The sequence below is a fragment of the Schistocerca gregaria genome, chromosome 8 (assembly GCF_023897955.1).
Source record: "Schistocerca gregaria isolate iqSchGreg1 chromosome 8, iqSchGreg1.2, whole genome shotgun sequence".
Classification (NCBI taxonomy): Eukaryota; Metazoa; Arthropoda; class Insecta; order Orthoptera; family Acrididae; genus Schistocerca; species Schistocerca gregaria.
Genome location: NC_064927.1, coordinates 110434053 through 110453015, shown reverse-complemented (window position 1 = coordinate 110453015; position 18963 = coordinate 110434053). Strand labels below are relative to the sequence as shown.

At 51.5% G+C, this 18963-nt stretch overlaps 27 non-coding genes across 27 annotated transcripts; 14 read left to right on the top strand and 13 right to left on the bottom strand.

The window, feature by feature from the left end:
• Positions 1-576: 576 nt before the first annotated feature.
• Trnad-guc (transfer RNA aspartic acid (anticodon GUC)) lies at positions 577-648 on the bottom strand. The gene has a single exon. It is a non-coding gene; the product is annotated as a tRNA-Asp (tRNA).
• Positions 649-1380: 732 nt separating this feature from the next.
• On the top strand, positions 1381-1453 carry Trnar-acg (transfer RNA arginine (anticodon ACG)). The gene has a single exon. It is a non-coding gene; the product is annotated as a tRNA-Arg (tRNA).
• A 589-nt stretch (positions 1454-2042) lies between these two features.
• Trnad-guc (transfer RNA aspartic acid (anticodon GUC)) lies at positions 2043-2114 on the bottom strand. Its single transcript has one exon. It is a non-coding gene; the product is annotated as a tRNA-Asp (tRNA).
• Positions 2115-2846: 732 nt separating this feature from the next.
• Positions 2847-2919, top strand: Trnas-acu (transfer RNA serine (anticodon ACU)). The gene has a single exon. It is a non-coding gene; the product is annotated as a tRNA-Ser (tRNA).
• Positions 2920-3205: 286 nt separating this feature from the next.
• Trnam-cau (transfer RNA methionine (anticodon CAU)) lies at positions 3206-3277 on the top strand. Its single transcript has one exon. It is a non-coding gene; the product is annotated as a tRNA-Met (tRNA).
• Positions 3278-3509: 232 nt separating this feature from the next.
• On the bottom strand, positions 3510-3581 carry Trnad-guc (transfer RNA aspartic acid (anticodon GUC)). Its single transcript has one exon. It is a non-coding gene; the product is annotated as a tRNA-Asp (tRNA).
• Positions 3582-4313: 732 nt separating this feature from the next.
• Positions 4314-4386, top strand: Trnar-acg (transfer RNA arginine (anticodon ACG)). Its single transcript has one exon. It is a non-coding gene; the product is annotated as a tRNA-Arg (tRNA).
• A 589-nt stretch (positions 4387-4975) lies between these two features.
• Trnad-guc (transfer RNA aspartic acid (anticodon GUC)) lies at positions 4976-5047 on the bottom strand. The gene has a single exon. It is a non-coding gene; the product is annotated as a tRNA-Asp (tRNA).
• A 732-nt stretch (positions 5048-5779) lies between these two features.
• On the top strand, positions 5780-5852 carry Trnar-acg (transfer RNA arginine (anticodon ACG)). The gene has a single exon. It is a non-coding gene; the product is annotated as a tRNA-Arg (tRNA).
• Positions 5853-6395: 543 nt separating this feature from the next.
• Positions 6396-6467, bottom strand: Trnad-guc (transfer RNA aspartic acid (anticodon GUC)). Its single transcript has one exon. It is a non-coding gene; the product is annotated as a tRNA-Asp (tRNA).
• Positions 6468-7199: 732 nt separating this feature from the next.
• On the top strand, positions 7200-7272 carry Trnar-acg (transfer RNA arginine (anticodon ACG)). The gene has a single exon. It is a non-coding gene; the product is annotated as a tRNA-Arg (tRNA).
• Positions 7273-7815: 543 nt separating this feature from the next.
• On the bottom strand, positions 7816-7887 carry Trnad-guc (transfer RNA aspartic acid (anticodon GUC)). The gene has a single exon. It is a non-coding gene; the product is annotated as a tRNA-Asp (tRNA).
• A 732-nt stretch (positions 7888-8619) lies between these two features.
• Trnar-acg (transfer RNA arginine (anticodon ACG)) lies at positions 8620-8692 on the top strand. Its single transcript has one exon. It is a non-coding gene; the product is annotated as a tRNA-Arg (tRNA).
• A 589-nt stretch (positions 8693-9281) lies between these two features.
• Positions 9282-9353, bottom strand: Trnad-guc (transfer RNA aspartic acid (anticodon GUC)). The gene has a single exon. It is a non-coding gene; the product is annotated as a tRNA-Asp (tRNA).
• Positions 9354-10085: 732 nt separating this feature from the next.
• Trnar-acg (transfer RNA arginine (anticodon ACG)) lies at positions 10086-10158 on the top strand. The gene has a single exon. It is a non-coding gene; the product is annotated as a tRNA-Arg (tRNA).
• A 543-nt stretch (positions 10159-10701) lies between these two features.
• Trnad-guc (transfer RNA aspartic acid (anticodon GUC)) lies at positions 10702-10773 on the bottom strand. Its single transcript has one exon. It is a non-coding gene; the product is annotated as a tRNA-Asp (tRNA).
• A 732-nt stretch (positions 10774-11505) lies between these two features.
• On the top strand, positions 11506-11578 carry Trnar-acg (transfer RNA arginine (anticodon ACG)). Its single transcript has one exon. It is a non-coding gene; the product is annotated as a tRNA-Arg (tRNA).
• A 589-nt stretch (positions 11579-12167) lies between these two features.
• On the bottom strand, positions 12168-12239 carry Trnad-guc (transfer RNA aspartic acid (anticodon GUC)). Its single transcript has one exon. It is a non-coding gene; the product is annotated as a tRNA-Asp (tRNA).
• A 732-nt stretch (positions 12240-12971) lies between these two features.
• Trnar-acg (transfer RNA arginine (anticodon ACG)) lies at positions 12972-13044 on the top strand. Its single transcript has one exon. It is a non-coding gene; the product is annotated as a tRNA-Arg (tRNA).
• Positions 13045-13634: 590 nt separating this feature from the next.
• On the bottom strand, positions 13635-13706 carry Trnad-guc (transfer RNA aspartic acid (anticodon GUC)). Its single transcript has one exon. It is a non-coding gene; the product is annotated as a tRNA-Asp (tRNA).
• A 732-nt stretch (positions 13707-14438) lies between these two features.
• Positions 14439-14511, top strand: Trnar-acg (transfer RNA arginine (anticodon ACG)). The gene has a single exon. It is a non-coding gene; the product is annotated as a tRNA-Arg (tRNA).
• Positions 14512-15054: 543 nt separating this feature from the next.
• On the bottom strand, positions 15055-15126 carry Trnad-guc (transfer RNA aspartic acid (anticodon GUC)). The gene has a single exon. It is a non-coding gene; the product is annotated as a tRNA-Asp (tRNA).
• Positions 15127-15858: 732 nt separating this feature from the next.
• On the top strand, positions 15859-15931 carry Trnar-acg (transfer RNA arginine (anticodon ACG)). Its single transcript has one exon. It is a non-coding gene; the product is annotated as a tRNA-Arg (tRNA).
• Positions 15932-16474: 543 nt separating this feature from the next.
• Positions 16475-16546, bottom strand: Trnad-guc (transfer RNA aspartic acid (anticodon GUC)). The gene has a single exon. It is a non-coding gene; the product is annotated as a tRNA-Asp (tRNA).
• Positions 16547-17277: 731 nt separating this feature from the next.
• Positions 17278-17350, top strand: Trnar-acg (transfer RNA arginine (anticodon ACG)). The gene has a single exon. It is a non-coding gene; the product is annotated as a tRNA-Arg (tRNA).
• A 543-nt stretch (positions 17351-17893) lies between these two features.
• On the bottom strand, positions 17894-17965 carry Trnad-guc (transfer RNA aspartic acid (anticodon GUC)). Its single transcript has one exon. It is a non-coding gene; the product is annotated as a tRNA-Asp (tRNA).
• A 732-nt stretch (positions 17966-18697) lies between these two features.
• On the top strand, positions 18698-18770 carry Trnar-acg (transfer RNA arginine (anticodon ACG)). The gene has a single exon. It is a non-coding gene; the product is annotated as a tRNA-Arg (tRNA).
• Positions 18771-18963: the final 193 nt, after the last annotated feature.

Sequence of the window (18963 nt, the reverse complement as noted above, 5' to 3'; positions counted from 1 at the left end):
GCGACGCGTAGCTGGGCAGTGGATTTCGTATGTCGCCGCATCGTGGAGTGCTTTGTTACTCCTGTGCATCTCGCAGCTGCATGTCGACGCGATCGTGGTAAATATCGCTGCCTGCAAGCGTCAGCGTAGCGTCAGTCGAGCAAAGTCGAGACAAGTCAAGCTGAGAGCTGTACGAGATGATACGCAACTAAGGACAGGCGTGTGAAAGCGACGCAGGCAACACTTTCCAAGTGTCCCTCTTCACTTAGCGAAGAGACAGAGCATCAACGCACAGCAGAGTGGCGCAGTGGAAGCGTGCTGGGCCCGTAACCCAGAGGTCCGTTGATCGAAACCACGCTCTGCTAAAATTATTTTATTTGCAGACTGTGCCGAGCTCGATTATTACGCCCAGAGCGACTGCTGGGGTGTTTTGATTCAGATTCAACAGCAAACCTCGTAATTCTCCTCGTGTGAAGAATGCGAGAACCACTTCCTAAATTGTAGCTTTTGTTTATGTTTTTGCACCACCTATACTCCTTGATCTTCCGACCCACGCACGAGCAACACTCTAGCAGGTTTGTGAGATAAAAATCGCATCTCCCCGGCGGGGAATCGAACCCCGGTCTCCCGCGTGACAGGCGGGGATACTAACCACTATACTACCGAGGATGAGCTGTAGGCAGTTGCCAGTGTGATAGACACATGGTGCTAATAGCCGCCAACGTCCTTCACTAAGTTCGGCGGGTGATAGTGCTGCAACTAAAAATCGGATATGCCGCCTGGCGGGGAATCGGACCGCGGTCTCCCGCGTGACAGGCGGGGATACTAACCACTATACTACCGAGGAAGACGCAGCTAGTGTCTCGAATACACAATTATGTAACTCAAATAGCTGATACATCTGAAAACTAGCCTCCTGTTGCTGTCACAGAATGCTGCTACGAAATAAAATTATGCTCACCGTGAGGCTCGAATTCACAATCCCGGCATTGCTCACGGCTACTGCTTATAGGTACCGTGGGCTAACCAACTGCGCCACTGGGACTACAACCCAGTGCTCTCAGTTTGCGCTATTCACTTTGCTGTAAACCAGTGGTGCACACAGAAACATATGATCGCCACCTGATGCCATACGAATGCTTCGTGCTATTCTTGTTTCATATGCTACGCTTACATGCACATCAACGGGCTCTGGTCGTCGAGAAAACGCAGCAAATAGCGCGCCTTGCCTTCCGCTACCTGTCGAACAGTGAACGCAGATGTGTGGCAAGCTCTAAGCTCTGCAGGCGCACTGTGGCCACGCAGCTGAACGAGAGCTACCTTCCTTGGGAGCTTGCTGAGCCATGGAGAACACGTGTCTTAGCGAAGTGCCCTTGTCTAGTAATAGAAACTGCTGCCAGTGGCTCTGTGGCGCAACGGATAACGCGTCTGACTACGGATCAGAAGATTCCAGGTTCGAATCCTGGCAGAGTCGGTATTTTGTTAGTTGCGACGCGTAGCTGGGCAGTGGATTTCGTATGTCGCCGCATCGTGGAGTGCTTTGTTACTCCTGTGCATCTCGCAGCTGCATGTCGACGCGATCGTGGTAAATATCGCTGCCTGCAAGCGTCAGCGTAGCGTCAGTCGAGCAAAGTCGAGACAAGTCAAGCTGAGAGCTGTACGAGATGATACGCAACTAAGGACAGGCATGTGAAAGCGACGCAGGCAACACTTTCCAAGTGTCCCTCTTCACTTAGCGAAGAGACAGAGCATCAACGCACAGCAGAGTGGCGCAGTGGAAGCGTGTTGGCCCATAACCCAGATGTCCGTTGATCGAAACCACGCTCTGCTAAAATTATTTTATTTGCAGACTGTGCCGAGCTCGATTATTACGCCCAGAGCGACTGCTGGGGTGTTTTGATTCAGATTCAACAGCAAACCTCGTAATTCTCCTCGTGTGAAGAATGCGAGAACCACTTCCTAAATTGTAGCTTTTGTTTATGTTTTTGCACCACCTATACTCCTTGATCTTCCGACCCACGCACGAGCAACACTCTAGCAGGTTTGTGAGATAAAAATCGCATCTCCCCGGCGGGGAATCGAACCCCGGTCTCCCGCGTGACAGGCGGGGATACTAACCACTATACTACCGAGGATGAGCTGTAGGCAGTTGCCAGTGTGATAGACACATGGTGCTAATAGCCGCCAACGTCCTTCACTAAGTTCGGCGGGTGATAGTGCTGCAACTAAAAATCGGATATGCCGCCTGGCGGGGAATCGGACCGCGGTCTCCCGCGTGACAGGCGGGGATACTAACCACTATACTACCGAGGAAGACGCAGCTAGTGTCTCGAATACACAATTATGTAACTCAAATAGCTGATACATCTGAAAACTAGCCTCCTGTTGCTGTCACAGAATGCTGCTACGAAATAAAATTATGCTCACCGTGAGGCTCGAATTCACAATCCCGGCATTGCTCACGGCTACTGCTTATAGGTACCGTGGGCTAACCAACTGCGCCACTGGGACTACAACCCAGTGCTCTCAGTTTGCGCTATTCACTTTGCTGTAAACCAGTGGTGCACACAGAAACATATGATCGCCACCTGATGCCATACGAATGCTTCGTGCTATTCTTGTTTCATATGCTACGCTTACATGCACATCAACGGGCTCTGGTCGTCGAGAAAACGCAGCAAATAGCGCGCCTTGCCTTCCGCTACCTGTCGAACAGTGAACGCAGATGTGTGGCAAGCTCTAAGCTCTGCAGGCGCACTGTGGCCACGCAGCTGAACGAGAGCTACCTTCCTTGGGAGCTTGCTGAGCCATGGAGAACACGTGTCTTAGCGAAGTGCCCTTGTCTAGTAATCGAAAGTGCTGCCAGTGGCTCTGTGGCGCAACGGATAACGCGTCTGACTACTGATCAGAAGATTCCAGGTTCGAATCCTGGCAGAGTCGGTATTTTGTTAGTTGCGACGCGTAGCTGGGCAGTGGATTTCGTATGTCGCCGCATCGTGGAGTGCTTTGTTACTCCTGTGCATCTCGCAGCTGCATGTCTACGCGATCGTGGTAAATATCGCTGCCTGCAAGCGTCAGCGTAGCGTCAGTCGAGCAAAGTCGAGACAAGTCAAGCTGAGAGCTGTACGAGATGATACGCAACTAAGGACAGGCGTGTGAAAGCGACGCAGGCAACACTTTCCAAGTGTCTCTCTTCACGTAGCGAAGAGACAGAGCATCAACGCACAGCAGAGTGGCGCAGTGGAAGCGTGCTGGGCCCATAACCCAGAGGTCCGTGGATCGAAACCACGCTCTGCTAAAATTATTTTATTTGCAGACTGTGCCGAGCTCGATTATTACGCCCAGAGCGACTGCTGGGGTGTTTTGATTCAGATTCAACAGCAAACCTCGTAATTCTCCTCGTGTGAAGAATGCGAGAACCACTTCCTAAATTGTAGCCTTTGTTTATGTTTTTGCACCACCTATACTCCTTGATCTTCCGACCCACGCACGAGCAACACTCTAGCAGGTTTGTGAGATAAAAATCGCATCTCCCCGGCGGGGAATCGAACCCCGGTCTCCCGCGTGACAGGCGGGGATACTAACCACTATACTACCGAGGATGAGCTGTAGGCAGTTGCCAGTGTGATAGACACATGGTGCTAATAGCCGCCAACGTCCTTCACTAAGTTCGGCGGGTGATAGTGCTGCAACTAAAAATCGGATATGCCGCCTGGCGGGGAATCGGACCGCGGTCTCCCGCGTGACAGGCGGGGATACTAACCACTATACTACCGAGGAAGACGCAGCTAGTGTCTCGAATACACAATTATGTAACTCAAATAGCTGATACATCTGAAAACTAGCCTCCTGTTGCTGTCACAGAATGCTGCTACGAAATAAAATTATGCTCACCGTGAGGCTCGAATTCACAATCCCGGCATTGCTCACGGCTACTGCTTATAGGTACCGTGGGCTAACCAACTGCGCCACTGGGACTACAACCCAGTGCTCTCAGTTTGCGCTATTCACTTTGCTGTAAACCAGTGGTGCACACAGAAACATATGATCGCCACCTGATGCCATACGAATGCTTCGTGCTATTCTTGTTTCATATGCTACGCTTACATGCACATCAACGGGCTCTGGTCGTCGAGAAAACGCAGCAAATAGCGCGCCTTGCCTTCCGCTACCTGTCGAACAGTGAACGCAGATGTGTGGCAAGCTCTAAGCTCTGCAGGCGCACTGTGGCCACGCAGCTGAACGAGAGCTACCTTCCTTGGGAGCTTGCTGAGCCATGGAGAACACGTGTCTTAGCGAAGTGCCCTTGTCTAGTAATCGAAAGTGCTGCCAGTGGCTCTGTGGCGCAACGGATAACGCGTCTGACTACGGATCAGAAGATTCCAGGTTCGAATCCTGGCAGAGTCGGTATTTTGTTAGTTGCGACGCGTAGCTGGGCAGTGGATTTCGTATGTCGCCGCATCGTGGAGTGCTTTGTTACTCCTGTGCATCTCGCAGCTGCATGTCGACGCGATCGTGGTAAATATCGCTGCCTGCAAGCGTCAGCGTAGCGTCAGTCGAGCAAAGTCGAGACAAGTCAAGCTGAGAGCTGTACGAGATGATACGCAACTAAGGACAGGCATGTGAAAGCGACGCAGGCAACACTTTCCAAGTGTCCCTCTTCACTTAGCGAAGAGACAGAGCATCAACGCACAGCAGAGTGGCGCAGTGGAAGCGTGTTGGCCCATAACCCAGATGTCCGTTGATCGAAACCACGCTCTGCTAAAATTATTTTATTTGCAGACTGTGCCGAGCTCGATTATTACGCCCAGAGCGACTGCTGGGGTGTTTTGATTCAGATTCAACAGCAAACCTCGTAATTCTCCTCGTGTGAAGAATGCGAGAACCACTTCCTAAATTGTAGCTTTTGTTTATGTTTTTGCACCACCTATACTCCTTGATCTTCCGACCCACGCACGAGCAACACTCTAGCAGGTTTGTGAGATAAAAATCGCATCTCCCCGGCGGGGAATCGAACCCCGGTCTCCCGCGTGACAGGCGGGGATACTAACCACTATACTACCGAGGATGAGCTGTAGGCAGTTGCCAGTGTGATAGACACATGGTGCTAATAGCCGCCAACGTCCTTCACTAAGTTCGGCGGGTGATAGTGCTGCAACTAAAAATCGGATATGCCGCCTGGCGGGGAATCGGACCGCGGTCTCCCGCGTGACAGGCGGGGATACTAACCACTATACTACCGAGGAAGACGCAGCTAGTGTCTCGAATACACAATTATGTAACTCAAATAGCTGATACATCTGAAAACTAGCCTCCTGTTGCTGTCACAGAATGCTGCTACGAAATAAAATTATGCTCACCGTGAGGCTCGAATTCACAATCCCGGCATTGCTCACGGCTACTGCTTATAGGTACCGTGGGCTAACCAACTGCGCCACTGGGACTACAACCCAGTGCTCTCAGTTTGCGCTATTCACTTTGCTGTAAACCAGTGGTGCACACAGAAACATATGATCGCCATCTGATGCCATACGAATGCTTCGTGCTATTCTTGTTTCATATGCTACGCTTACATGCACATCAACGGGCTCTGGTCGTCGAGAAAACGCAGCAAATAGCGCGCCTTGCCTTCCGCTACCTGTCGAACAGTGAACGCAGATGTGTGGCAAGCTCTAAGCTCTGCAGGCGCACTGTGGCCACGCAGCTGAACGAGAGCTACCTTCCTTGGGAGCTTGCTGAGCCATGGAGAACACGTGTCTTAGCGAAGTGCCCTTGTCTAGTAATCGAAACTGCTGCCAGTGGCTCTGTGGCGCAACGGATAACGCGTCTGACTACGGATCAGAAGATTCCAGGTTCGAATCTTGGCAGAGTCGGTATTTTGTTAGTTGCGACGCGTAGCTGGGCAGTGGATTTCGTATGTCGCCGCATCGTGGAGTGCTTTGTTACTCCTGTGCATCTCGCAGCTGCATGTCGACGCGATCGTGGTAAATATCGCTGCCTGCAAGCGTCAGCGTAGCGTCAGTCGAGCAAAGTCGAGACATGTGAAAGCGACGCAGGCAACACTTTCCAAGTGTCCCTCTTCACTTAGCGAAGAGACAGAGCATCAACGCACAGCAGAGTGGCGCAGTGGAAGCGTGCTGGGCCCGTAACCCAGAGGTCCGTTGATCGAAACCACGCTCTGCTAAAATTATTTTATTTGCAGACTGTGCCGAGCTCGATTATTACGCCCAGAGCGACTGCTGGGGTGTTTTGATTCAGATTCAACAGCAAACCTCGTAATTCTCCTCGTGTGAAGAATGCGAGAACCACTTCCTAAATTGTAGCTTTTGTTTATGTTTTTGCACCACCTATACTCCTTGATCTTCCGACCCACGCACGAGCAACACTCTAGCAGGTTTGTGAGATAAAAATCGCATCTCCCCGGCGGGGAATCGAACCCCGGTCTCCCGCGTGACAGGCGGGGATACTAACCACTATACTACCGAGGATGAGCTGTAGGCAGTTGCCAGTGTGATAGACACATGGTGCTAATAGCCGCCAACGTCCTTCACTAAGTTCGGCGGGTGATAGTGCTGCAACTAAAAATCGGATATGCCGCCTGGCGGGGAATCGGACCGCGGTCTCCCGCGTGACAGGCGGGGATACTAACCACTATACTACCGAGGAAGACGCAGCTAGTGTCTCGAATACACAATTATGTAACTCAAATAGCTGATACATCTGAAAACTAGCCTCCTGTTGCTGTCACAGAATGCTGCTACGAAATAAAATTATGCTCACCGTGAGGCTCGAATTCACAATCCCGGCATTGCTCACGGCTACTGCTTATAGGTACCGTGGGCTAACCAACTGCGCCACTGGGACTACAACCCAGTGCTCTCAGTTTGCGCTATTCACTTTGCTGTAAACCAGTGGTGCACACAGAAACATATGATCGCCATCTGATGCCATACGAATGCTTCGTGCTATTCTTGTTTCATATGCTACGCTTACATGCACATCAACGGGCTCTGGTCGTCGAGAAAACGCAGCAAATAGCGCGCCTTGCCTTCCGCTACCTGTCGAACAGTGAACGCAGATGTGTGGCAAGCTCTAAGCTCTGCAGGCGCACTGTGGCCACGCAGCTGAACGAGAGCTACCTTCCTTGGGAGCTTGCTGAGCCATGGAGAACACGTGTCTTAGCGAAGTGCCCTTGTCTAGTAATCGAAACTGCTGCCAGTGGCTCTGTGGCGCAACGGATAACGCGTTTGACTACGGATCAGAAGATTCCAGGTTCGAATCTTGGCAGAGTCGGTATTTTGTTAGTTGCGACGCGTAGCTGGGCAGTGGATTTCGTATGTCGCCGCATCGTGGAGTGCTTTGTTACTCCTGTGCATCTCGCAGCTGCATGTCGACGCGATCGTGGTAAATATCGCTGCCTGCAAGCGTCAGCGTAGCGTCAGTCGAGCAAAGTCGAGACATGTGAAAGCGACGCAGGCAACACTTTCCAAGTGTCCCTCTTCACTTAGCGAAGAGACAGAGCATCAACGCACAGCAGAGTGGCGCAGTGGAAGCGTGCTGGGCCCGTAACCCAGAGGTCCGTTGATCGAAACCACGCTCTGCTAAAATTATTTTATTTGCAGACTGTGCCGAGCTCGATTATTACGCCCAGAGCGACTGCTGGGGTGTTTTGATTCAGATTCAACAGCAAACCTCGTAATTCTCCTCGTGTGAAGAATGCGAGAACCACTTCCTAAATTGTAGCTTTTGTTTATGTTTTTGCACCACCTATACTCCTTGATCTTCCGACCCACGCACGAGCAACACTCTAGCAGGTTTGTGAGATAAAAATCGCATCTCCCCGGCGGGGAATCGAACCCCGGTCTCCCGCGTGACAGGCGGGGATACTAACCACTATACTACCGAGGATGAGCTGTAGGCAGTTGCCAGTGTGATAGACACATGGTGCTAATAGCCGCCAACGTCCTTCACTAAGTTCGGCGGGTGATAGTGCTGCAACTAAAAATCGGATATGCCGCCTGGCGGGGAATCGGACCGCGGTCTCCCGCGTGACAGGCGGGGATACTAACCACTATACTACCGAGGAAGACGCAGCTAGTGTCTCGAATACACAATTATGTAACTCAAATAGCTGATACATCTGAAAACTAGCCTCCTGTTGCTGTCACAGAATGCTGCTACGAAATAAAATTATGCTCACCGTAAGGCTCGAATTCACAATCCCGGCATTGCTCACGGCTACTGCTTATAGGTACCGTGGGATAACCAACTGCGCCACTGGGACTACAACCCAGTGCTCTCAGTTTGCGCTATTCACTTTGCTGTAAACCAGTGGTGCACACAGAAACATATGATCGCCACCTGATGCCATACGAATGCTTCGTGCTATTCTTGTTTCATATGCTACGCTTACATGCACATCAACGGGCTCTGGTCGTCGAGAAAACGCAGCAAATAGCGCGCCTTGCCTTCCGCTACCTGTCGAACAGTGAACGCAGATGTGTGGCAAGCTCTAAGCTCTGCAGGCGCACTGTGGCCACGCAGCTGAACGAGAGCTACCTTCCTTGGGAGCTTGCTGAGCCATGGAGAACACGTGTCTTAGCGAAGTGCCATTGTCTAGTAATCGAAAGTGCTGCCAGTGGCTCTGTGGCGCAACGGATAACGCGTCTGACTACGGATCAGAAGATTCCAGGTTCGAATCCTGGCAGAGTCGGTATTTTGTTAGTTGCGACGCGTAGCTGGGCAGTGGATTTCGTATGTCGCCGCATCGTGGAGTGCTTTGTTACTCCTGTGCATCTCGCAGCTGCATGTCGACGCGATCGTGGTAAATATCGCTGCCTGCAAGCGTCAGCGTAGCGTCAGTCGAGCAAAGTCGAGACAAGTCAAGCTGAGAGCTGTACGAGATGATACGCAACTAAGGACAGGCATGTGAAAGCGACGCAGGCAACACTTTCCAAGTGTCCCTCTTCACTTAGCGAAGAGACAGAGCATCAACGCACAGCAGAGTGGCGCAGTGGAAGCGTGTTGGCCCATAACCCAGATGTCCGTTGATCGAAACCACGCTCTGCTAAAATTATTTTATTTGCAGACTGTGCCGAGCTCGATTATTACGCCCAGAGCGACTGCTGGGGTGTTTTGATTCAGATTCAACAGCAAACCTCGTAATTCTCCTCGTGTGAAGAATGCGAGAACCACTTCCTAAATTGTAGCTTTTGTTTATGTTTTTGCACCACCTATACTCCTTGATCTTCCGACCCACGCACGAGCAACACTCTAGCAGGTTTGTGAGATAAAAATCGCATCTCCCCGGCGGGGAATCGAACCCCGGTCTCCCGCGTGACAGGCGGGGATACTAACCACTATACTACCGAGGATGAGCTGTAGGCAGTTGCCAGTGTGATAGACACATGGTGCTAATAGCCGCCAACGTCCTTCACTAAGTTCGGCGGGTGATAGTGCTGCAACTAAAAATCGGATATGCCGCCTGGCGGGGAATCGGACCGCGGTCTCCCGCGTGACAGGCGGGGATACTAACCACTATACTACCGAGGAAGACGCAGCTAGTGTCTCGAATACACAATTATGTAACTCAAATAGCTGATACATCTGAAAACTAGCCTCCTGTTGCTGTCACAGAATGCTGCTACGAAATAAAATTATGCTCACCGTGAGGCTCGAATTCACAATCCCGGCATTGCTCACGGCTACTGCTTATAGGTACCGTGGGCTAACCAACTGCGCCACTGGGACTACAACCCAGTGCTCTCAGTTTGCGCTATTCACTTTGCTGTAAACCAGTGGTGCACACAGAAACATATGATCGCCACCTGATGCCATACGAATGCTTCGTGCTATTCTTGTTTCATATGCTACGCTTACATGCACATCAACGGGCTCTGGTCGTCGAGAAAACGCAGCAAATAGCGCGCCTTGCCTTCCGCTACCTGTCGAACAGTGAACGCAGATGTGTGGCAAGCTCTAAGCTCTGCAGGCGCACTGTGGCCACGCAGCTGAACGAGAGCTACCTTCCTTGGGAGCTTGCTGAGCCATGGAGAACACGTGTCTTAGCGAAGTGCCCTTGTCTAGTAATCGAAAGTGCTGCCAGTGGCTCTGTGGCGCAACGGATAACGCGTCTGACTACGGATCAGAAGATTCCAGGTTCGAATCCTGGCAGAGTCGGTATTTTGTTAGTTGCGACGCGTAGCTGGGCAGTGGATTTCGTATGTCGCCGCATCGTGGAGTGCTTTGTTACTCCTGTGCATCTCGCAGCTGCATGTCGACGCGATCGTGGTAAATATCGCTGCCTGCAAGCGTCAGCGTAGCGTCAGTCGAGCAAAGTCGAGACATGTGAAAGCGACGCAGGCAACACTTTCCAAGTGTCCCTCTTCACTTAGCGAAGAGACAGAGCATCAACGCACAGCAGAGTGGCGCAGTGGAAGCGTGCTGGGCCCATAACCCAGAGGTCCGTTGATCGAAACCACGCTCTGCTAAAATTATTTTATTTGCAGACTGTGCCGAGCTCGATTATTACGCCCAGAGCGACTGCTGGGGTGTTTTGATTCAGATTCAACAGCAAACCTCGTAATTCTCCTCGTGTGAAGAATGCGAGAACCACTTCCTAAATTGTAGCTTTTGTTTATGTTTTTGCACCACCTATACTCCTTGATCTTCCGACCCACGCACGAGCAACACTCTAGCAGGTTTGTGAGATAAAAATCGCATCTCCCCGGCGGGGAATCGAACCCCGGTCTCCCGCGTGACAGGTGGGGATACTAACCACTATACTACCGAGGATGAGCTGTAGGCAGTTGCCAGTGTGATAGACACATGGTGCTAATAGCCGCCAACGTCCTTCACTAAGTTCGGCGGGTGATAGTGCTGCAACTAAAAATCGGATATGCCGCCTGGCGGGGAATCGGACCGCGGTCTCCCGCGTGACAGGCGGGGATACTAACCACTATACTACCGAGGAAGACGCAGCTAGTGTCTCGAATACACAATTATGTAACTCAAATAGCTGATACATCTGAAAACTAGCCTCCTGTTGCTGTCACAGAATGCTGCTACGAAATAAAATTATGCTCACCGTAAGGCTCGAATTCACAATCCCGGCATTGCTCACGGCTACTGCTTATAGGTACCGTGGGCTAACCAACTGCGCCACTGGGACTACAACCCAGTGCTCTCAGTTTGCGCTATTCACTTTGCTGTAAACCAGTGGTGCACACAGAAACATATGATCGCCACCTGATGCCATACGAATGCTTCGTGCTATTCTTGTTTCATATGCTACGCTTACATGCACATCAACGGGCTCTGGTCGTCGAGAAAACGCAGCAAATAGCGCGCCTTGCCTTCCGCTACCTGTCGAACAGTGAACGCAGATGTGTGGCAAGCTCTAAGCTCTGCAGGCGCACTGTGGCCACGCAGCTGAACGAGAGCTACCTTCCTTGGGAGCTTGCTGAGCCATGGAGAACACGTGTCTTAGCGAAGTGCCCTTGTCTAGTAATCGAAAGTGCTGCCAGTGGCTCTGTGGCGCAACGGATAACGCGTCTGACTACGGATCAGAAGATTCCAGGTTCGAATCCTGGCAGAGTCGGTATTTTGTTAGTTGCGACGCGTAGCTGGGCAGTGGATTTCGTATGTCGCCGCATCGTGGAGTGCTTTGTTACTCCTGTGCATCTCGCAGCTGCATGTCGACGCGATCGTGGTAAATATCGCTGCCTGCAAGCGTCAGCGTAGCGTCAGTCGAGCAAAGTCGAGACAAGTCAAGCTGAGAGCTGTACGAGATGATACGCAACTAAGGACAGGCATGTGAAAGCGACGCAGGCAACACTTTCCAAGTGTCCCTCTTCACTTAGCGAAGAGACAGAGCATCAACGCACAGCAGAGTGGCGCAGTGGAAGCGTGTTGGCCCATAACCCAGATGTCCGTTGATCGAAACCACGCTCTGCTAAAATTATTTTATTTGCAGACTGTGCCGAGCTCGATTATTACGCCCAGAGCGACTGCTGGGGTGTTTTGATTCAGATTCAACAGCAAACCTCGTAATTCTCCTCGTGTGAAGAATGCGAGAACCACTTCCTAAATTGTAGCTTTTGTTTATGTTTTTGCACCACCTATACTCCTTGATCTTCCGACCCACGCACGAGCAACACTCTAGCAGGTTTGTGAGATAAAAATCGCATCTCCCCGGCGGGGAATCGAACCCCGGTCTCCCGCGTGACAGGCGGGGATACTAACCACTATACTACCGAGGATGAGCTGTAGGCAGTTGCCAGTGTGATAGACACATGGTGCTAATAGCCGCCAACGTCCTTCACTAAGTTCGGCGGGTGATAGTGCTGCAACTAAAAATCGGATATGCCGCCTGGCGGGGAATCGGACCGCGGTCTCCCGCGTGACAGGCGGGGATACTAACCACTATACTACCGAGGAAGACGCAGCTAGTGTCTCGAATACACAATTATGTAACTCAAATAGCTGATACATCTGAAAACTAGCCTCCTGTTGCTGTCACAGAATGCTGCTACGAAATAAAATTATGCTCACCGTGAGGCTCGAATTCACAATCCCGGCATTGCTCACGGCTACTGCTTATAGGTACCGTGGGCTAACCAACTGCGCCACTGGGACTACAACCCAGTGCTCTCAGTTTGCGCTATTCACTTTGCTGTAAACCAGTGGTGCACACAGAAACATATGATCGCCACCTGATGCCATACGAATGCTTCGTGCTATTCTTGTTTCATATGCTACGCTTACATGCACATCAACGGGCTCTGGTCGTCGAGAAAACGCAGCAAATAGCGCGCCTTGCCTTCCGCTACCTGTCGAACAGTGAACGCAGATGTGTGGCAAGCTCTAAGCTCTGCAGGCGCACTGTGGCCACGCAGCTGAACGAGAGCTACCTTCCTTGGGAGCTTGCTGAGCCATGGAGAACACGTGTCTTAGCGAAGTGCCCTTGTCTAGTAATCGAAAGTGCTGCCAGTGGCTCTGTGGCGCAACGGATAACGCGTCTGACTACGGATCAGAAGATTCCAGGTTCGAATCCTGGCAGAGTCGGTATTTTGTTAGTTGCGACGCGTAGCTGGGCAGTGGATTTCGTATGTCGCCGCATCGTGGAGTGCTTTGTTACTCCTGTGCATCTCGCAGCTGCATGTCGACGCGATCGTGGTAAATATCGCTGCCTGCAAGCGTCAGCGTAGCGTCAGTCGAGCAAAGTCGAGACAAGTCAAGCTGAGAGCTGTACGAGATGATACGCAACTAAGGACAGGCGTGTGAAAGCGACGCAGGCAACACTTTCCAAGTGTCCCTCTTCACTTAGCGAAGAGACAGAGCATCAACGCACAGCAGAGTGGCGCAGTGGAAGCGTGCTGGGCCCATAACCCAGAGGTCCGTTGATCGAAACCACGCTCTGCTAAAATTATTTTATTTGCAGACTGTGCCGAGCTCGATTATTACGCCCAGAGCGACTGCTGGGGTGTTTTGATTCAGATTCAACAGCAAACCTCGTAATTCTCCTCGTGTGAAGAATGCGAGAACCACTTCCTAAATTGTAGCTTTTGTTTATGTTTTTGCACCACCTATACTCCTTGATCTTCCGACCCACGCACGAGCAACACTCTAGCAGGTTTGTGAGATAAAAATCGCATCTCCCCGGCGGGGAATCGAACCCCGGTCTCCCGCGTGACAGGCGGGGATACTAACCACTATACTACCGAGAATGAGCTGTAGGCAGTTGCCAGTGTGATAGACACATGGTGCTAATAGCCGCCAACGTCCTTCACTAAGTTCGGCGGGTGATAGTGCTGCAACTAAAAATCGGATATGCCGCCTGGCGGGGAATCGGACCGCGGTCTCCCGCGTGACAGGCGGGGATACTAACCACTATACTACCGAGGAAGACGCAGCTAGTGTCTCGAATACACAATTATGTAACTCAAATAGCTGATACATCTGAAAACTAGCCTCCTGTTGCTGTCACAGAATGCTGCTACGAAATAAAATTATGCTCACCGTAAGGCTCGAATTCACAATCCCGGCATTGCTCACGGCTACTGCTTATAGGTACCGTGGGCTAACCAACTGCGCCACTGGGACTACAACCCAGTGCTCTCAGTTTGCGCTATTCACTTTGCTGTAAACCAGTGGTACACACAGAAACATATGATCGCCACCTGATGCCATACGAATGCTTCGTGCTATTCTTGTTTCATATGCTACGCTTACATGCACATCAACGGGCTCTGGTCGTCGAGAAAACGCAGCAAATAGCGCGCCTTGCCTTCCGCTACCTGTCGAACAGTGAACGCAGATGTGTGGCAAGCTCTAAGCTCTGCAGGCGCACTGTGGCCACGCAGCTGAACGAGAGCTACCTTCCTTGGGAGCTTGCTGAGCCATGGAGAACACGTGTCTTAGCGAAGTGCCCTTGTCTAGTAATCGAAAGTGCTGCCAGTGGCTCTGTGGCGCAACGGATAACGCGTCTGACTACGGATCAGAAGATTCCAGGTTCGAATCCTGGCAGAGTCGGTATTTTGTTAGTTGCGACGCGTAGCTGGGCAGTGGATTTCGTATGTCGCCGCATCGTGGAGTGCTTTGTTACTCCTGTGCATCTCGCAGCTGCATGTCGACGCGATCGTGGTAAATATCGCTGCCTGCAAGCGTCAGCGTAGCGTCAGTCGAGCAAAGTCGAGACATGTGAAAGCGACGCAGGCAACACTTTCCAAGTGTCCCTCTTCACTTAGCGAAGAGACAGAGCATCAACGCACAGCAGAGTGGCGCAGTGGAAGCGTGCTGGGCCCATAACCCAGAGGTCCGTTGATCGAAACCACGCTCTGCTAAAATTATTTTATTTGCAGACTGTGCCGAGCTCGATTATTACGCCCAGAGCGACTGCTGGGGTGTTTTGATTCAGATTCAACAGCAAACCTCGTAATTCTCCTCGTGTGAAGAATGCGAGAACCACTTCCTAAATTGTAGCTTTTGTTTATGTTTTTGCACCACCTATACTCCTTGATCTTCCGACCCACGCACGAGCAACACTCTAGCAGGTTTGTGAGATAAAAATCGCATCTCCCCGGCGGGGAATCGAACCCCGGTCTCCCGCGTGACAGGTGGGGATACTAACCACTATACTACCGAGGATGAGCTGTAGGCAGTTGCCAGTGTGATAGACACATGGTGCTAATAGCCGCCAATGTCCTTCACTAAGTTCGGCGGGTGATAGTGCTGCAACTAAAAATCGGATATGCCGCCTGGCGGGGAATCGGACCGCGGTCTCCCGCGTGACAGGCGGGGATACTAACCACTATACTACCGAGGAAGACGCAGCTAGTGTCTCGAATACACAATTATGTAACTCAAATAGCTGATACATCTGAAAACTAGCCTCCTGTTGCTGTCACAGAATGCTGCTACGAAATAAAATTATGCTCACCGTGAGGCTCGAATTCACAATCCCGGCATTGCTCACGGCTACTGCTTATAGGTACCGTGGGCTAACCAACTGCGCCACTGGGACTACAACCCAGTGCTCTCAGTTTGCGCTATTCACTTTGCTGTAAACCAGTGGTGCACACAGAAACATATGATCGCCACCTGATGCCATACGAATGCTTCGTGCTATTCTTGTTTCATATGCTACGCTTACATGCACATCAACGGGCTCTGGTCGTCGAGAAAACGCAGCAAATAGCGCGCCTTGCCTTCCGCTACCTGTCGAACAGTGAACGCAGATGTGTGGCAAGCTCTAAGCTCTGCAGGCGCACTGTGGCCACGCAGCTGAACGAGAGCTACCTTCCTTGGGAGCTTGCTGAGCCATGGAGAACACGTGTCTTAGCGAAGTGCCCTTGTCTAGTAATCGAAAGTGCTGCCAGTGGCTCTGTGGCGCAACGGATAACGCGTCTGACTACGGATCAGAAGATTCCAGGTTCGAATCCTGGCAGAGTCGGTATTTTGTTAGTTGCGACGCGTAGCTGGGCAGTGGATTTCGTATGTCGCCGCATCGTGGAGTGCTTTGTTACTCCTGTGCATCTCGCAGCTGCATGTCGACGCGATCGTGGTAAATATCGCTGCCTGCAAGCGTCAGCGTAGCGTCAGTCGAGCAAAGTCGAGACATGTGAAAGCGACGCAGGCAACACTTTCCAAGTGTCCCTCTTCACTTAGCGAAGAGACAGAGCATCAACGCACAGCAGAGTGGCGCAGTGGAAGCGTGCTGGGCCCATAACCCAGAGGTCCGTTGATCGAAACCACGCTCTGCTAAAATTATTTTATTTGCAGACTGTGCCGAGCTCGATTATTACGCCCAGAGCGACTGCTGGGGTGTTTTGATTCAGATTCAACAGCAAACCTCGTAATTCTCCTCGTGTGAAGAATGCGAGAACCACTTCCTAAATTGTAGCTTTTGTTTATGTTTTTGCACCACCTATACCCCTTGATCTTCCGACCCACGCACGAGCAACACTCTAGCAGGTTTGTGAGATAAAAATCGCATCTCCCCGGCGGGGAATCGAACCCCGGTCTCCCGCGTGACAGGTGGGGATACTAACCACTATACTACCGAGGATGAGCTGTAGGCAGTTGCCAGTGTGATAGACACATGGTGCTAATAGCCGCCAATGTCCTTCACTAAGTTCGGCGGGTGATAGTGCTGCAACTAAAAATCGGATATGCCGCCTGGCGGGGAATCGGACCGCGGTCTCCCGCGTGACAGGCGGGGATACTAACCACTATACTACCGAGGAAGACGCAGCTAGTGTCTCGAATACACAATTATGTAACTCAAATAGCTGATACATCTGAAAACTAGCCTCCTGTTGCTGTCACAGAATGCTGCTACGAAATAAAATTATGCTCACCGTGAGGCTCGAATTCACAATCCCGGCATTGCTCACGGCTACTGCTTATAGGTACCGTGGGCTACCAACTGCGCCACTGGGACTACAACCCAGTGCTCTCAGTTTGCGCTATTCACTTTGCTGTAAACCAGTGGTGCACACAGAAACATATGATCGCCACCTGATGCCATACGAATGCTTCGTGCTATTCTTGTTTCATATGCTACGCTTACATGCACATCAACGGGCTCTGGTCGTCGAGAAAACGCAGCAAATAGCGCGCCTTGCCTTCCGCTACCTGTCGAACAGTGAACGCAGATGTGTGGCAAGCTCTAAGCTCTGCAGGCGCACTGTGGCCACGCAGCTGAACGAGAGCTACCTTCCTTGGGAGCTTGCTGAGCCATGGAGAACACGTGTCTTAGCGAAGTGCCCTTGTCTAGTAATCGAAAGTGCTGCCAGTGGCTCTGTGGCGCAACGGATAACGCGTCTGACTACGGATCAGAAGATTCCAGGTTCGAATCCTGGCAGAGTCGGTATTTTGTTAGTTGCGACGCGTAGCTGGGCAGTGGATTTCGTATGTCGCCGCATCGTGGAGTGCTTTGTTACTCCTGTGCATCTCGCAGCTGCATGTCGACGCGATCGTGGTAAATATCGCTGCCTGCAAGCGTCAGCGTAGCGTCAGTCGAGCAAAGTCGAGACATGTGAAAGCGACGCAGGCAACACTTTCCAAGTGTCCCTCTTCACTTAGCGAAGAGACAGAGCATCAACGCACAGCAGAGTGGCGCAGTGGAAGCGTGCTGGGCCCATAACCCAGAGGTCCGTTGATCGAAACCACGCTCTGCTAAAATTATTTTATTTGCAGACTGTGCCGAGCTCGATTATTACGCCCAGAGCGACTGCTGGGGTGTTTTGATTCAGATTCAACAGCAAACCTCGTAATTCTCCTCGTGTGAAGAATGCGAGAACCACTTCCTAAATTGTAGCTTTTGTTTATGTTTTTGCACCACCTATACTCCTTGATTTTCCGACCCACGCACGAGCAACACTCCAGCAGGTTTGTGAGATAAAAATCGCATCTCCCCGGCGGGGAATCGAACCCCGGTCTCCCGCGTGACAGGCGGGGATACTAACCACTATACTACCGAGGATGAGCTGTAGGCAGTTGCCAGTGTGATAGACACATGGTGCTAATAGCCGCCAACGTCCTTCACTAAGTTCGGCGGGTGATAGTGCTGCAACTAAAAATCGGATATGCCGCCTGGCGGGGAATCGGACCGCGGTCTCCCGCGTGACAGGCGGGGATACTAACCACTATACTACCGAGGAAGACGCAGCTAGTGTCTCGAATACACAATTATGTAACTCAAATAGCTGATACATCTGAAAACTAGCCTCCTGTTGCTGTCACAGAATGCTGCTACGAAATAAAATTATGCTCACCGTAAGGCTCGAATTCACAATCCCGGCATTGCTCACGGCTACTGCTTATAGGTACCGTGGGCTAACCAACTGCGCCACTGGGACTACAACCCAGTGCTCTCAGTTTGCGCTATTCACTTTGCTGTAAACCAGTGGTACACACAGAAACATATGATAGCCACCTGATGCCATACGAATGCTTCGTGCTATTCTTGTTTCATATGCTACGCTTACATGCACATCAACGGGCTCTGGTCGTCGAGAAAACGCAGCAAATAGCGCGCCTTGCCTTCCGCTACCTGTCGAACAGTGAACGCAGATGTGTGGCAAGCTCTAAGCTCTGCAGGCGCACTGTGGCCACGCAGCTGAACGAGAGCTACCTTCCTTGGGAGCTTGCTGAGCCATGGAGAACACGTGTCTTAGCGAAGTGCCCTTGTCTAGTAATCGAAAGTGCTGCCAGTGGCTCTGTGGCGCAACGGATAACGCGTCTGACTACGGATCAGAAGATTCCAGGTTCGAATCCTGGCAGAGTCGGTATTTTGTTAGTTGCGACGCGTAGCTGGGCAGTGGATTTCGTATGTCGCCGCATCGTGGAGTGCTTTGTTACTCCTGTGCATCTCGCAGCTGCATGTCGACGCGATCGTGGTAAATATCGCTGCCTGCAAGCGTCAGCGTAGCGTCAGTCGAGCAAAGTCGAGACAAGTCAAGCTGAGAGCTGTACGAGATG